General features: G+C 43.6%; 2 protein-coding genes across 2 annotated transcripts in view; one reads left to right on the top strand and one right to left on the bottom strand.

Annotated features, from left to right (window-relative positions):
* Window positions 1-7701, bottom strand: part of LOC309362021 (uncharacterized protein C8orf48) — a 384870-nt gene extending 377169 nt beyond the window's left edge. The window contains exon 1 of the mRNA XM_081897498.1: window positions 7692-7701. The gene's annotated coding sequence lies outside the window, so the exon portion shown is untranslated. The remainder of the gene's footprint in view (window positions 1-7691) is intronic.
* The window catches only part of ARHGEF9 (Cdc42 guanine nucleotide exchange factor 9), a 279050-nt gene continuing 267346 nt past the window's right edge, over window positions 3565-15268 (top strand). The window contains exon 1 of the mRNA XM_081897311.1: window positions 3565-3652. The gene's annotated coding sequence lies outside the window, so the exon portion shown is untranslated. The remainder of the gene's footprint in view (window positions 3653-15268) is intronic.

Here is a 15268-nt window from a genome sequence, read left to right as displayed (position 1 = left end):
CAATCGAGAATTGCTGCATCCTTCTGCAGTGGCCCCATGGGATGAAACAATGAACTTCAAAAGGTGCCTTCTCAGTGAACGTCCTTCAGGCCCTAGACAAGAGGTGGGAGGAGCCTCAAAGCTGGAGCCCAAATGCGGCCCACAATGCCTTTCTGTCTGGCCCTTGGAACTTTCCCTAGTCCTCACACACACCCCTGTTCCCAGCCTACGCTGCTCACTAGCCCTGCTGCACATTCCAAGTGCCTTGAATGTGTCCCTGACCTCCAATAATGCCTCTTAGTTGTGTGCATGGAAAACAAGAGTGCTCTGTAAATGTGTGTAGAACTTAGCCTACTGTAAAAAAGGTAAAAATTGCATTTGTTGCACTGCCCACTTTTATTTGTGGGTCCACCCACCACTGGCATGCCATGGTGGGCATGGAAGGTTGCCCCAGAAGGAATGTAGTCCTTGGGTTGAAAGGGTTCCCTTCTTCTGCCCTAGACTGATTTTGCCCATCCATGCAGACTATTGAATCCTTGGCAGGAAGGAGTTAAAAGGGCCAGCTGTTCTGATTAGGATTTGCTTGAGGAACAAGTTTTTTATGAGCTCTGATGCAGCCCTTTGTTCTTCATCCTTTGGTTCTTACTTCTGACTTGTTCCATAACATGCCACTTTGTAAACCACTTTGAGGGTGTGTGGTTTTTTGTGTGTGTTTTTTGTTTTGTTTTGCTTTACAATCAAGCAGTGTATAAATTTTATGAAATAAATAAAGGCCTCCTGAGCTGTCCTTTGGATTCAAGCAATAGTGATCAGATCCATGCATCAAAATGTATCATACAGTGGGGTGATTAATATATGTAAAAGCTGCATTTTGAATCGGGCTATAAATGCAAGGGGGTAGGAAGCATTCAAATATTGAAAAAACAGGCAGAGGAGCCTGAATATGCTTCTTGTCTGGGGCGCCATTTAGTCTGAGGCTCGTCTTTGCCTAGTGACATCAAAGGTGACAGGCCAGCTCACTGGAAGAGAATGGAGCAAAGGGGAGCTGGGTTCTATTTATTTCTGAGAGAAATCTCACATCAAATACCAGAGAAAGTGGCTGTTGAAGGAGGCAGTACTGTCTATTTCTCTTGACTGAAGTGCTTCCTTTGATAATACCTTAGGGAACGGGAGACGCCGAGTCCACACAGAACGGAAAGGGAACAGAGGTTGTTGTCTCCTAGGCACCAGCTTTTTTTATATTTCCTCCTGCTTGGACTTCTCCTTGCTCTTCTACTCCTCCCACCCCATATAGAATAAATTAGAAACAGGAGATGGACCCTTTCCCCTCAAGGCCATGATTTCAAAGCCTGTCATGTAAATCAAATCCTGATATTAAACTGCTAAGGTGAACTGGATGGACCTTGACCGAGTACTGGGGGCATTTGTTTCTGCGTGTAGTGTCAAAATGCTCCCTGGAGGAGCAGGGTTGCTATTGAAATAACATACCCAGTCAAAGATTAGGGATGGAGGAGAAACTCAGTTGTTTGCATTTAAAGGTGAACCCACCTTATTCACATTTTCTGAAACACAGCAAACCTACAATAATTGAACTTCTCCAACTATTGGACCCCAGCATAGCATTACTGAGGCATGCAGTGCCAAGCGTTGGGCCCAGAGGTATTCTGTGGGTAATGTAAGATGGCAGATGCATTGCCTTGCACTTTTCCTCTCAAAGCCAGGCACTCCTGAGAGATACGGTTGCCAGTCTCACCACCAGTCCCCACTATGGCTGATCTGACCACTGAAATGCGTGGCAACCCCATTGCCTCGTTGGACAGGAAGGGGATGCAAGGCTTTCCCTGGAAGTTCCTGCTGGAGAAAACCTTGCCCAGGACACTCTCTCTCTCTCTCTCTCTCTCTCTCTCTCTGGCCTTCATGACCTTTATTTTGGATATATACTTACTGAAATCACTGACTTAACGCTTTGCAAGTGTACCATCTCCCAAAGTGGTCACAAAGTTTTCAGGCAACTCAGGATCAATAAAAATCTATGGAATATAGCAGAATGCTTCCTGCTGTGGCCTTACCTCCAATGCACTGGGTTGCCCACTATGGGAACAGACTGCTGGACTACATGTGCCTTTAGCCTGATCTAGTAAGACTTTTCTTATGGAGGAAGCCTGAGCACCAGCTGCCATCATCCTAAACTCCTTGTTCTTACCCTAACCTTCTTCCAGGGCTGGCTCAAGACATTTTGGCACCTGAGGCGAACCACACAATGGCACTCCCACCCTGCCACCACCAGCAAAATGGCATGGAGGTGATGGTGTGGAATAAATTTTGCTTTATCTGGATAAAGTACAAAACCAGACTTCTAAGCACAACTGCAATACATACCACTCTGTAGTCCCCACACACTGAAGCACACAAGCATCAAGTTGCAGCGTTTTGGGCCTTTGTAGTTTTCAAGGTTACATACTTTTAGCATTCCAATTTTGATACCAAGGATAATTGTGTGAGCTCTGGGTTGCTCCCACCTTGTCTGCCCAATGCACATGGTAACACACTCAGATATCAGGTTCATATCCCAGCTTCCCCATAAAGTTCACATGGTCACCTTGAGTCAATTACAGACTCACAGCCTAACCTACCTTACAGGATTGTTGTGAGCAAAAAATGGGGGAGGGTTATCAGTCAGCAGCATCTGCTGAGGTCAACTGGTGGAGGAAGTGTGTGTGTGTGTGTGTGTGAAGATAATAGAATTATAAATTGTAGAGCTGGAAGGGACAGAAAGGAATCTTCAGCAGCGAGATGGCCTGGTCATTTCCTGAAGTCTTGCAGACCTCATGGGCAGACTACTGAAATCCAGACCTCTATTACACATGGAGTTCACATGGTAGACTAAGTGTTTCCAGTTTATTTGTATAGAAACACAAAGATGGCTTGTTTAAGCCACACAACCATCTGGACTGGGAGTGATCAGCAAAGATGTCCTTCCTGGTCAGTTACATAGTGCAAAAAAGGGAGACAAAAAACAAACGGACTTGATTTCCTTCCTTCCTTCCTTCCTTCCTTCCTTCCTTCCTTCCTTCCTTCCTTCCAAGGTGAGGGGGCATGACCTAGTTAAGTCTGGGAAAACAGCTTACTCTATGGCCTTAACCCCTTCATGCACTTACTAGAGCTAAGCATGCTGGTTACAGTATACCGGTATGCGGCTGATTTGTCCCACAGGTCTGTTGTACCTGTTGCATGCAGAGCAGATGCTCCTCCAATGAGCAACAACCTTTCCCATAGACATTGGAGGCATGAGTTTTCTGCAGTACATAGAAGGAGGCTGGGATGGTTTCCCTTTAGAAATGTTGTTTAATGAAGTAAGAACAGCAGGTGCCTCAACGTTTTGAAGAAACTCCAAGACTCTGGAGGATCAGTGATAATGGTCCAGGTAGGTGAGTTGCCGTAAGGACAACACTGGGGTCTAATTTGATCAGTAGAATGTTGGGTATGTGGTGGGCGGGGCTTGTGTGTTTTTCTCCGGAATCAGCCCCGCCCTACAGTCTGTGTTCCGAATGTCAGTTAAGAGGGACCAACTGCCTCTTCTTGCTTTTTGCCTCAGACTTACCTCATGTTGTTGTATTTAGTTTCTCTCATTCAGGGCTGGATTTAGGTTTGATGAGGCCCTAAGCTACTGAAGGTAATGGGGCCCTTTATATGTCCAGCTGTCCTTTGTCAACAACAAATTGTCGCTGTTTTTTTGTGTTGAATATATGCTATATGGTAATTTATGGACCTAATAGGTATCTAAAGCCATTTGCAGATAATAAACAGGAACCTACAAAACACAAAACACTGTTGCTGTATGTAGGTTTTATTTTATTTGTTTTTTATCTTGTATTTTGGAAATGTACATCCAGGTTTTTCCCTCTTTAATTTTTTGGGGGGACCCCAAGAGAGTGGAGCCCTAAGCTATAGCTTGTTTAGCTTATACGTAAATCCAGCACTGAGAGTCTCATTATGTTATTTTGTTTTCTTTATTATTAAAGCTTAGTTTAGATATACGTGAGCCACTTATTTTTCTCAAAGGAAGAGAAGCTCTGCTGAAGAATGGTGGGATATCCTAAACTTGGGTGGGTGAGGGGATATTCCTAGTTTGCCAGGAGGACTGATTTTGCTAATCACCCCCACCCAGCTCCAGTTGCCAAGGTAACAGTGCCATCCTTGTGACATCTCTTGCTGCTGGCTTAAAAATCATCAAGCAATGTGGGCATGAGACATGTTAGAGAAAGGGGAGGAACTAAAGAGTGAGGCTAGGAGAATTAGAAGAGAAGTGTTATTTGTTTTAGTTACTTAGATTTTTTGGGGTGGGGCAGAGTACTCTGGGAAACCAACCTAGGTATACAAATCTCAAACAAAAATTGGAAAGCGCTATGGACCAAGAGACCATTGAAATCATTCTTGTCCAAGAGTTGGAAATCCACCCTGAATCTACTACATAGGTAGTCCAACACACCAGCACAGCTCTCTAGAATTTCCAAGTTAATCAAGCCTGCTGGAGGGGATGTAACTCTAGGTACCTATGTCCACATGTGGTGGCATTGGGGAGGTTGTAAAAATATTTTTGGTTGTGGGGGGCGGTTAATGTAAATAATGTGTGGAATGATAATAGATATGACACCTGACTGAGCATTGTTGGGCATAAGAGCTATCCACCCTCAGGGATCACTGAACAATGATTTGCTCTCCTTTGTGTTAATGGCAGCGAGCATGGAAGTTGCCAAGTGTCGGAAACATGAGGAAGGTTTAAATATTGTATCCAAATAATATGGTGAGTAGCATTGGCTGAGAAACTGATAAGCAGATTCAAAGCTGCCAGAGGAAATTCTAGTCCCTTTTCATTTTATAATACTTGGCAATCATCAATGGTTTTTGTAAAGAAACCAGAACATGACAGAAATAAATCCTCCTTCAGTGCACACAAGAATATGGCCAGACCTTTTGAAATAATTTTTGAAATGTTTATTATAAGATATTGTACGCACTGATCAGTATGAGTTTTGTAATTTGTTGTTATATGTGTTCCATGTAATTGGCAGTTATAGTGATAGTTTTGTTGCATTATGATTGGCAGATGTTGTATGTACAGTGTACACCATCCTGAAATCCTTTCATGACTGGCAGTATAAAAAATGTTTCAAATAAATAATGCAAGACTGTTATCCTTCTGGACTTTAGGAATGTCTGTCTTTTGTTAATGTCTTTGACAGACGTTCTGGTTTCTAGAGGACTTGTCAATATGCTAAGCCTATAGATAGTCCTTGTTCCCTGCCCTTGAATGTATGTTTTACTTACATTGTTCTCTCCATGAATTATGCTGTACCTGATTTCTTACGGTTTGAGAGTGATGAGAAGCCATTTCCTCGGTCTTCTACTCTTGTGTTCTTTTTATGAGTGATTTGGCCAAATTGTTGGTGATGCCTGCCAATGTGAGCTAGTGTGAAAGAAGCTTTGGAATGCCCCTGAGGATTTGGCAATACAATGGTGTTATCCACCACAGCTGGGAAACCACTGCATATATTTGCAAGCCTGGTGTTGGGATCTGCTCTAGGAAGCTGTCCTCTGATGCTCTATATGTTATGTTATGTTATGTTATGTTGTTATGTTATGTTCTCTGTGTTGTTCAAGACCTAGAAGCTTGGGTGGTGTCTGAAGAAAATCAACACCCAGGATTTGGGGTTGCTGTTTGCTTTCCAAAGAAGCCAAGAATAGTCTCATGCTTTCTCTTAGATGGGATGTTCCTGGGACTGGGGCATAGACCCATGGCTCAAACTTGCATATGCTAATTTATATGTATTAGATGTCTTTAGCCAATTAAGATGGCAGGTGGATGGGGCCTTTGCAGTGTACCCAGCTCCCCTCGCCATCATCATAAGTAATAGTAAGTAATAATGATATTCTTGCATGCCACCCCAATCTCAGAGTGATGTGAGATTCCAGGGGTTTCAGGCACTTCCCCAGGGTTCATGTTTCCTTTTGGAAAGAGGCACAGCAGAGACTGTGGTGCCTTTATTATATATGGTATATATTTACACATATATACAACCTGAGTCAATGATAGAGGGGTACACAGCATTAACACCCCTAAAGAGTCAATTTTCTGCATAACTGCAGCTTTGGATTCAAACAGAAATCAGACATTGCTCTCAAACATTGCTCATATCTTCTCTCCAGCTTGCTGCTTTATTTCTAGGTCACATCAATGGAAAACTCCAAACTCATAACAATATAATAATAAGTCTAATAAAAAATTTAAAGGAAGGGAGGCTCAGTGCAAAAGACTAAGGTCACAGAACTCTGAGCCACCCCCTAATGATGTCCATGCTCTTAGATGGGAATGGGAGACCTCAGACCAAGAGACCAAATGTGGCCCACCAGACCTTTCTGTTCAGCCCTTGGGATTCCCCCCAGACCACACCCCCTTCTCAGCCATACCCGCTTTCCACAGGTCATGCCCCACACCAGCCTTACTTCACATTCTCCTTGCTCAGAAGTGTCTTTGAATGCTGGCAATGCCTTTTGCTTGTGCAGTTGGAAAATAGAGAATGGTGTGTGAAGACACTAGCATACTGTGCGGAAGTAAAATTTACATTCATTGCTCTGACCACTTTCACTCCAAAGGCCACCTACCACTGGTATGCGGCTTTTAGAAGGCTGTCCAGAAAGGGAAAGCAACCTTTGATTGGAAGGAAAGGTTCCCCACTTCTGTCTTGGATGCTCTATACAGAAAGAAAAAGGAAGCACTACTTAGGGGCAAATGCCTGACTACACCACCCTCTGAAGTGTGGCAAGACTAGTGCATGTCTCTAGCAGTCTCTCACAAGCCTTTAAGAGTGTGCATAGAGCCTCCACATCTCCAGATCTAACTCCAGCATGGCACCTTTTCTCCTGGGGCAGATGAGAGGTGAGGTATGGATGTGAAGCTGATCTGAATTAGGACCATGTTGGGGGCAAATAGCGAAATCTATTTTTTCCATGCCATGGCCCTAGTCAGGCTCCCTCACTCTTGCTGTTAGGCAAGAAAAAACAAGTGCAGAAATGCTAATTACTGGCTTAACACAAACTGTTGTTTGGCCCAAAATCTGCATTTATTAAACTTATGATAATGGAGGCTTACTTTCCCCACTCTGAACTAAAACCAGGTGCATTGCTTGGGGCTATTCATGCCTGGATCTGAAAAGTAGGCCTACAACCAAGTGTTGTTTGTTGTTGTTGTTGTTGTTTTTTAAAAAACAAAATGATAAATCGTATTAGATTCATTGTGCAGTTCCATACATGCCTACTCAAAAGTTAGACTTGCTGAGTTTATTCAAGTTTATTCCCAGGTAAATGGCCTGCCAGGCCAGGGGGAGGTACATAAGCTGGTGGAGGAGGCACAGTCCCCTGTTGCAGCAACTGCTCCATACAGCACAGACCTGGGAATAGCTGTCTAGACGCTAGACTGCTGCGTGGGGGTATTCAGAGCTATAGGAACAACTCTTAAGTGTTAGTTTGACAATAAAGAGTTAACTATTTGATGTGTGCATTCCTTTGGCTAGGGAGCACCCTTGACACAATTGACCGAAGCTAATTGGAAGGAGGGGACTTAGGTGGCACTGTGGGTTAAACCACAGAACCTAGGACTTGCCAATCAGAAGGTTGGCGGTTCGAATCCCCGCGACGGGGTGAGCTCCCGTTGCTCGCTCCCTGCCAACCTAGCAGTTCAAAAGCACGCCAGAGTGCAAGTAGATAAATAGGTACCGCTCCGGCGGGAATGTAAACAGCGTTTCCGTGCGCTGCTCTGGTTCGCCAGAAGTGGCTTAGTCATTCTGGCCACATGACCCAGAAGCTGTACGCCAGCTCCCTCGGCCAATAAAGCGAGATGAGCACCGCAACCCCAGTGTCGGACACAACTGGACCTAATGGTCAGGGGTCCCTTTACCTTACTAATTGAAAGGAGGCATGGACAAATCAGTAACTCATGACTAGCTGGATGTGCATGTGTTTTGTACACTGAAATAAATATATTTAGGATTTGGGGGTGCCCCCCTGCCCCACAGACACTCATGACAAAAAAGACCTTAAAGACCCTGTAGAGTCACTGTAACATAGGACAGCATCCTACATTCAAAATATTTTTTAATCAAGTCACAACATTGAGGTGCTCTGAAATGCACTTGCACGTTGCATGCAATTAGGCTACTCACTTATAGGAGCAGGTGCAGCCTTCCAGATCTCGTCGCATGCTTCTCAGGAAGATTTACAACTGGGATTCATCCTAGCATCCTCCCTAAAAGCTATGGGTGCTTTTATCTGTTGTTCAGGTTGATCACATGTGCCAGTATTAGCAAGGATCCATATGCCTAGAGGAACAGAGACTGGGTGCTTCTGTGATATACTGCAAGCAATTATGAGCATTACTTCTGAACATCTTCCATGAACCTTTTGATTTCTTAGAGGAGACCTCTTTAATAAAAAGTGGGACAGTCATGCCCAGAAACTATATTGTGCCCCAAAAGCTACATTTCCCCCTTAATCCAGAGGTGCGGGGCAGGAAAACCTTGGAAAGGAATCAGTTACATAACTCTTTGCTAATGAATCATCTGCCTTTTAAGCAGGTACTCAACTCAGTAATAAAATTTAAATAAACATGTATGTATGTTGCCTCACAAGAGGTGCATTATTGGAGGAAGAATAAGATAATGAACAATTTAATGAACAAAACTTACCATTGTTGTTGTTACAAGGCAAGGTCCTTGTTAAAGCTCTTCCTAGTTTTCTTTTAAAGAACAGATGGGGAACTTGTGGCCCTCCAGATTTTATTGGACGACAAACTCCCATAATTCCCAGTCAACATGGTCAGTGGTCCAGCATCATGTGGAGGGTCACAGGTTTCCCAACCCTATTTTACATTTGTACACCAGAATCAAGTAACTTTAGTTAATAGTTAAATAACTTTAGATAATAATAATTAGGAATTATTCTTTACTTGCAGTCCAACCAATTAAAATTTGGTCCTGCCAATTAAAACTACCACCACACACTAATTACTAGATTGTCATCCATTCATCTACCAATCAAAGCAATTAAAGCTCTAATTTGAACAGAGCCATGCAAAATTGTCATAGAAATGGTCCAGTTATGTTGTCAGAAGCTACAGAGAAAAGATTCGTAGAAATGTAGAGTTGGAAGGGACCCTGTGGGTCATCTAGTCCAATCCCTTGCAATGCAGGAATCTGTTGAATGGTTTTATTTCTGTTGCATTGCCAGATTGAGGTCCCCTCCCTTGATGTTGTCACACCCTCAATAGCTCCTGCCCAGAAGCCATTAACCTAATTTAAAGCAACAGCTTGTGCTAGTACAGACATGCTACTTGTCTTCAGCTGCCTTTGCAACACCCAAGCAGATTCCAGAAAGCTGGAACAATCCCAATGCTGGAGAAGTGGCTCTCTAGAACATGAAATTGTTTCACAATGCCAAGAGTTTCCCAGTAATGAAAAGTTGCAGGAGGGGATGAAAGAAACCCATATGCTACCAAATGATAGCTGTATACAGTGGTACCTCGGGTTACAGACGCTTCAGGTTACAGACTCCGCTAACCCAGAAATAGTACCTCGGGTTAAGAACTTTGCTTCAGGGTGAGAACAGAAATCGTGCTCTGGCAGCGTGGCAGCAGCAGGAGGCCCCATTAGCTAAAGTGGTACCTCAGGTTAAGAACAGTTTCAGGTTAAGAACGGACCTCCCAAACGAATTAAGTTCCTAACCCAAAGTACCACTGTATATAGTGATAGAACTAGGGTAAACATGTGCCCTGCTTTGCACAGGAAAGAGACTCCTTCATTTGAAGGCTGTTTTGTCCAGATCCATATTAAAGATTAAAAAAAAAAGATGAGAGAGAGAGTAGATTTGCATGTAAACTGTTACTTCTTTACTACACTTACCTGCTGAGGAGTAATAATACATTCTTATTACAATAGGAACCAAAGAGTCTGTTGGGGGAGGGGATTTAGTTTTGTTTCAAATAGCTTTTTAATTGTTAAATATAATTAATGCCCAAATGAGTCTCTGGAGTGGGGGGGGGCATTCAGACATGGGGAATATGCCATAGTCTAAGAGGTACTAGTGCTTCTTTTCCATTTCCTAGCATCCCTTTCACACTGACTGGCTGTCTTCTTTTGGGGTAGTCTGTATATTTCCCTCCAGATGCTGTGGACTACAGTTCCTATCATCCCCTGTCACTGGCCATGCTGACTGTGACTAGTGGAAGTTGGAGTCTGCAACATATTGTCTACCTCTTAGAGGGAAGCATCAGCACTGTGAAGAGTTGTTTAGTACAAAAGAAGTTAATTCGTCTTGTGTTATTGCAGCTTTCCCCAACCTGGTGTCCTCCAGATGTTTCAGTCTCCAGTTCCCATCTGGCCAATAGTCAGGAATGATAGAAGTTGGTATCCAAAACTTCTTGAGGGCACCAGGTTGAGCAAGACCATGTTAATAAAGAAAGCCAGCATGGAGAGCCAAACAAGGGTTTCCAGATGTTGAACATAAACTCTCAAAATTCCAATCTAGCATGGCCCATGGTGAGAAATGCTGGTATGTATAGTCCAACAACACCTAGAAACCCAAGGTTGGAAGGCTGGGTTATAGTGGTTATTGTGTTCACCACCCTGGTCTCTTTAGAGGAAGGACTGGATATAAATGTAATAAATAAGTTTATAGTTAATGCCACATAATACTTCCTGTCTTCATGCAGGTGTAGGGAGAAAATACTTAATATCCTAACATTTCAGCTGTACACATAGGAATCTGAAGATTGATGGGTTTCCCCTTATTTGGGCGATGATGCAATTCAGAAGTGATTGTCTTGCATTGATTCTGCACATTCAAATAAGCCCTTGAACTATCTGATGCATATCTGCATAAACATTAACGATGAGCCTGCAGTAGCACTGCCCAGTTTTACTTTCATAGGAAGCTACCTTATACAGAGTCAGATCATTGTCCATCTGCCTCAGTACTGTTGACACTAACTGGCGGCAACTCTCCAGGGTTACAGCTGGGAATCTCTCCCACCTGTACCTGGAAATACCAGGGATTGAACCTGGTGCCTTCTGCATGCAAAGAAAATGTTCTACCACTTACTTATATGCCCTTTCCCTTTTCATACCTCCTGGGCAGAAGGGACAGTTCAGTTTTCTTTTTTCTTCTGTGGCTGATAAATGGAGCATATTCTTGGTTTCTAGTGTGGGATGAAGGAACTGCACACAGCAGCCTCATATTGCTGTTGCCAAATGTCCACATTTCTCTGGTGCCACCCACTCTGCCTCCCTTGGCTCAACAGAGCCTGTGGTGTGTGTGTGTGTGTATGTGTATGTGTGTGTTTGCATAGTTGAGTAGGAAGAATGCACCATCCCATACAACAGCCTATGAAATTGTGCACTAGGCCTTTACGCTATAACATTAGTTCATGTGGTTGTTTGTTTGTTTGTTTGTTTGTTTGTTTTTTTACAGAGTTCAAGCACATGTCCCTGACAAAAAAGATATGTACTGTAGAACTGTGGTCAGAAAATTCCAACTTTACTAAAACAAACACATCAAGTTGCTTCTTTTTTCTCTGAATTTAGTTAGTTTTAAAAAATGCCGAGCACTGTCCCCTCCTCTTCCACTTGCCCTCGACTGGTTAGTTGGCAGCCAGACAATATTTCCTCTTCAAATTAACTAGGAGGCAAAGCTTAAAAAAAATAAAAATGAGGGAAATAGGGTTGGAAGAGCAGTCTCTGTGAGTGCATTGTGTCATGACTATTTTTATTCTGCTCCCTTATGATAACTTTTCACGGAAGGAAAAGGAACTTAAAGAGCAGAGGGCGTGCCAGAGAGGAACTTTGCAGGAATATGTGTGTGTGTGTGTGTGTGTGTGTGTGTGTGTGCGCACACACACACACACACACACACACACACACACTGCTTCTGACTCACAATTCCTTCACACTCCCTAAGGGAAGAAGGAGCCGATGTTTTCCTTGCCAGGAACAGCTCTTACTGTGGCTTCCTGCTTGAAGGTTCATAAACAGATGACGTCTAATCTGACAAAAGCCCAGTTCTCCCACTGTAGCGGAAAGCCTGTGTGGAAAGCTGGACCACTTCAGACTTAGAGTGAGGGCTCATGGAGTTTAATGATGCCCCATGAAGAATACAGATATTCCCTGCATTGCACATAATGCTCTAATTCAGCCTTCTCTCTGCCTTACTTGCACAGGTGTTTGGGGTAGAATAGACAAGGATGCAGTCATGTGAGTCCTGCCCCCAACCCTGCAGTCTCACCCTGCAGTCTCAAGTGGTGCAGCCCAGGACAGAGTGACAACCCCAGTGAGAACTAGATCATGGTGACTCAATCCTCTGATAACAAAGAGAGTCACTCCTGCCCTGATTCATTTCGCCCACAGGTTACACCAGCCTTTCCTAGCCATGAGCAGACTACAGTTGAGTTGACTGGGGCTGATGGGGGTTGTATCCTAAATTGTCTGGAGGGCACTGGCTTGGGTTGCACCCTCAACTAATTCCATTTGCTTGGTTTTTAAAAAGAAAGAAAATAAATGACAGAATCTTGCCTTTTAAAACTAACAGGAGCTTCAATTCCAGCTGCCCTCCTAGGACACAAACATATTGCTGGGTGCCCATAAATAGCTACCAAAACACACAGGCTTGAGCCAATGTGAGACAATAGGTCATGTGATACACCATTAGTTCTTCAGCAGGTGAAAAGTGTGAACAGGAGGGAGAGGTGAAGGGGCTGTCTCCTGATGGAGTGGCACTTCAGTTTCTACTTCAACCTGGCTGCTGGTTTTTCTTTCTTTCTTACAACAGATCACACATTATGGGGGCAATCCTATGGCAGGATCTGATGGGGGGTGGGGTGTATATTCAACAGGCCTCTGTAGAGCTTGTCTGACTCCCATAGCGGGAGTCTTTTCCATGAGCCGTGCCTGCCACGCTGCTGCAATTTAATCTGATGCTACATGCTAGTAAGCAGTAATGCAGTTCCAGATTCTACTATTGAAGTCTTGCAGTGCATACAGACAGGCATGGGCGTTTCACCCCTGGCCGTTTGACCCATTAAGTCTCTGGTTGGCTGGGAGGCCACTTAAGTTAGATCTACTAGACCAAAATTTTAAAGCAATGTGAACTAAAATAGCTTCTGGGACACCTTTGGAATTAGTTTCACAGTGAATCTGACCCTGGCCTTGTGTGAAAGGATTTCCCATCACCCTGAGAGTCTTCTAACCTGGGAATGCCAGGCATTTGACCTGGAACCTTCTGTGTATAAGGGATATGCTGTACCACTAGGCTATAATAATGAAAACAATTTTGACGAAGATGGGAGCAGGGCAACGTGACTAAGTCTGGAGTGATTTAACCTTATTACCTGTCGAAACAGCTTAGAATTCAAGGATTCTCTGTATGTGGCTGCGCATAATGTAAAACTGCAGCAAGGATTATTGATATTGGGGTTCCCATGATACCTTATTCCCTCAACCAAGTATAAATTAAAACTGAGGCACGATGGAAACATGAAGCACATTTTTATTAACCAACAGTCCATGAAAGATAAATCTTGACTATTTCACTATTAAAGTAACAGAACTTACCTTCTGTCAGAAATGCTGTTTCAGGTTTGAATAATAATTTTACCGCTAAGAACTTTATTTGTTATTCTCCACAACAGAACTGTTTTTTGTTAAAAATATGTCTTCTCTATGGCTGCCCATTTAACTCTGCATGTAAAACACCACTAACCCATTTCCATGTCATTTTCCGTATCCTAAGGCTGTAGGCAATTAAACAGGTTTATCCTGCTTGACAAACCTCTAAGCACACCCAACTACTTCTTCGTCTTTGGCGATCAGTCATAGCTGAGTAAGATTGTCTTCCATGAACACAGTTTTAACAGTGAGTCCGTAAGTGACTGTGGAGACCAATTCTGGATCTACATGTCCTTCCACAGTGGGGATATAGGTTTCCGAGTGGGAGTTGATCATGGTGAGGGTTTGCCAAATGTGCCTTTCTCTTAGCACGTTTCTCCCTTTCATCCAGAGTTCAAGTGTCTTCAGATTCGATGACACCTTTGATAAAGGCTGTTCTCCAATTGGAGCGCTCGCAGGCCAGTTGATGGTGTTTATACTACATTTTTTTTAGATTTACCTTGAGAGAGTCTTTAAACTTCTTTTGTTGACCACCAGCATTACACTTGCCATTTTTAAGTTTGGAATAGAGTAGTTGCTTTGGAAGATGATAACCAGGCATCGGAACAACATGACCAGTCCAATGAAGTTGATGTTGAAGAATCATTGCTTTGACACTGGTGAACTTTGCTTCTTCCAGCACACTGGCAATAGCTTGCCTATCTTCCTAAGTGATGTGTAATTTTTTCCAGAGACATTGTTGATGGAATCTTACAAGGATTTGGAGATGGCATTTATAAATTCATGTTTCACAAGCATACAGTAAGGTGGTAGTACAGTAGCTTTGTAAAAAGCATTTTGCAAATGTCCCGGTCCTCAAACACTCTGCACTTCATTTGGGAGAAAGCTGCATGCGCAGAGCTCAGGCGGTGCTGGATTTCAGCATCAATGTCAGCCGTTGTTGAAAGATAACTACCAGATAGGAGAAGTGATCAACACTTTCCAACATTACACCATTTAGTTGGGTTGTGGCACTGCAGAGCAATTGTTTTATGCTTGTTGGTGCAGCACTTTGGTTTTTTGGATGTTGAATGATACACCAAGTTTTTTGTAAGCTTCTGTGAAGATATTTAGGATAGTTTGGAGGTCATCTTCTGAGTGTGCGCACACTACGTTGTCATCAGCATGGTACAGGGGACCCCTGACCATTAGGTCCAATCGTGACCGACTCTGGGGTTGCAGCACTCATCTCGCCTCACTGGCCGAGGGAGCTGGCGTACAGCTTCCGGGTCATGTGGCCAGCATGACTAAGCCGCTTCTGGCAAACCAGAGCAGCGCACGGAAACGCTGTTTACCTTCCCGCTGGAGCGGTACCTATTTATCTACTTGCACTTTGACATGCTTTCGAACTGCTAGGTTGGCAGGAGCAGGGACCAATCAACAGGAGCTCACCCCGTCACGGGGATTCGAACCGCCAACCTTCTGATTGGCAAGTCCTAGGCTCTGTGGTTTAACCCACAGCGCCACCCGCGTCCTTTGTCATCAGCATACTGAAGCTCTATGACAGAAGTTATTGTAACCTTACTCTTTGCTTTCAGCCT

The sequence above is a fragment of the Podarcis melisellensis genome (genome assembly GCF_964234715.1).
Source record: "Podarcis melisellensis genome assembly, chromosome: Z".
NCBI lineage: Eukaryota > Metazoa > Chordata > Lepidosauria > Squamata > Lacertidae > Podarcis > Podarcis melisellensis.
Note: the sequence above shows the minus strand (reverse complement) of the source record. Positions and strands in the feature narration are given on the sequence as shown.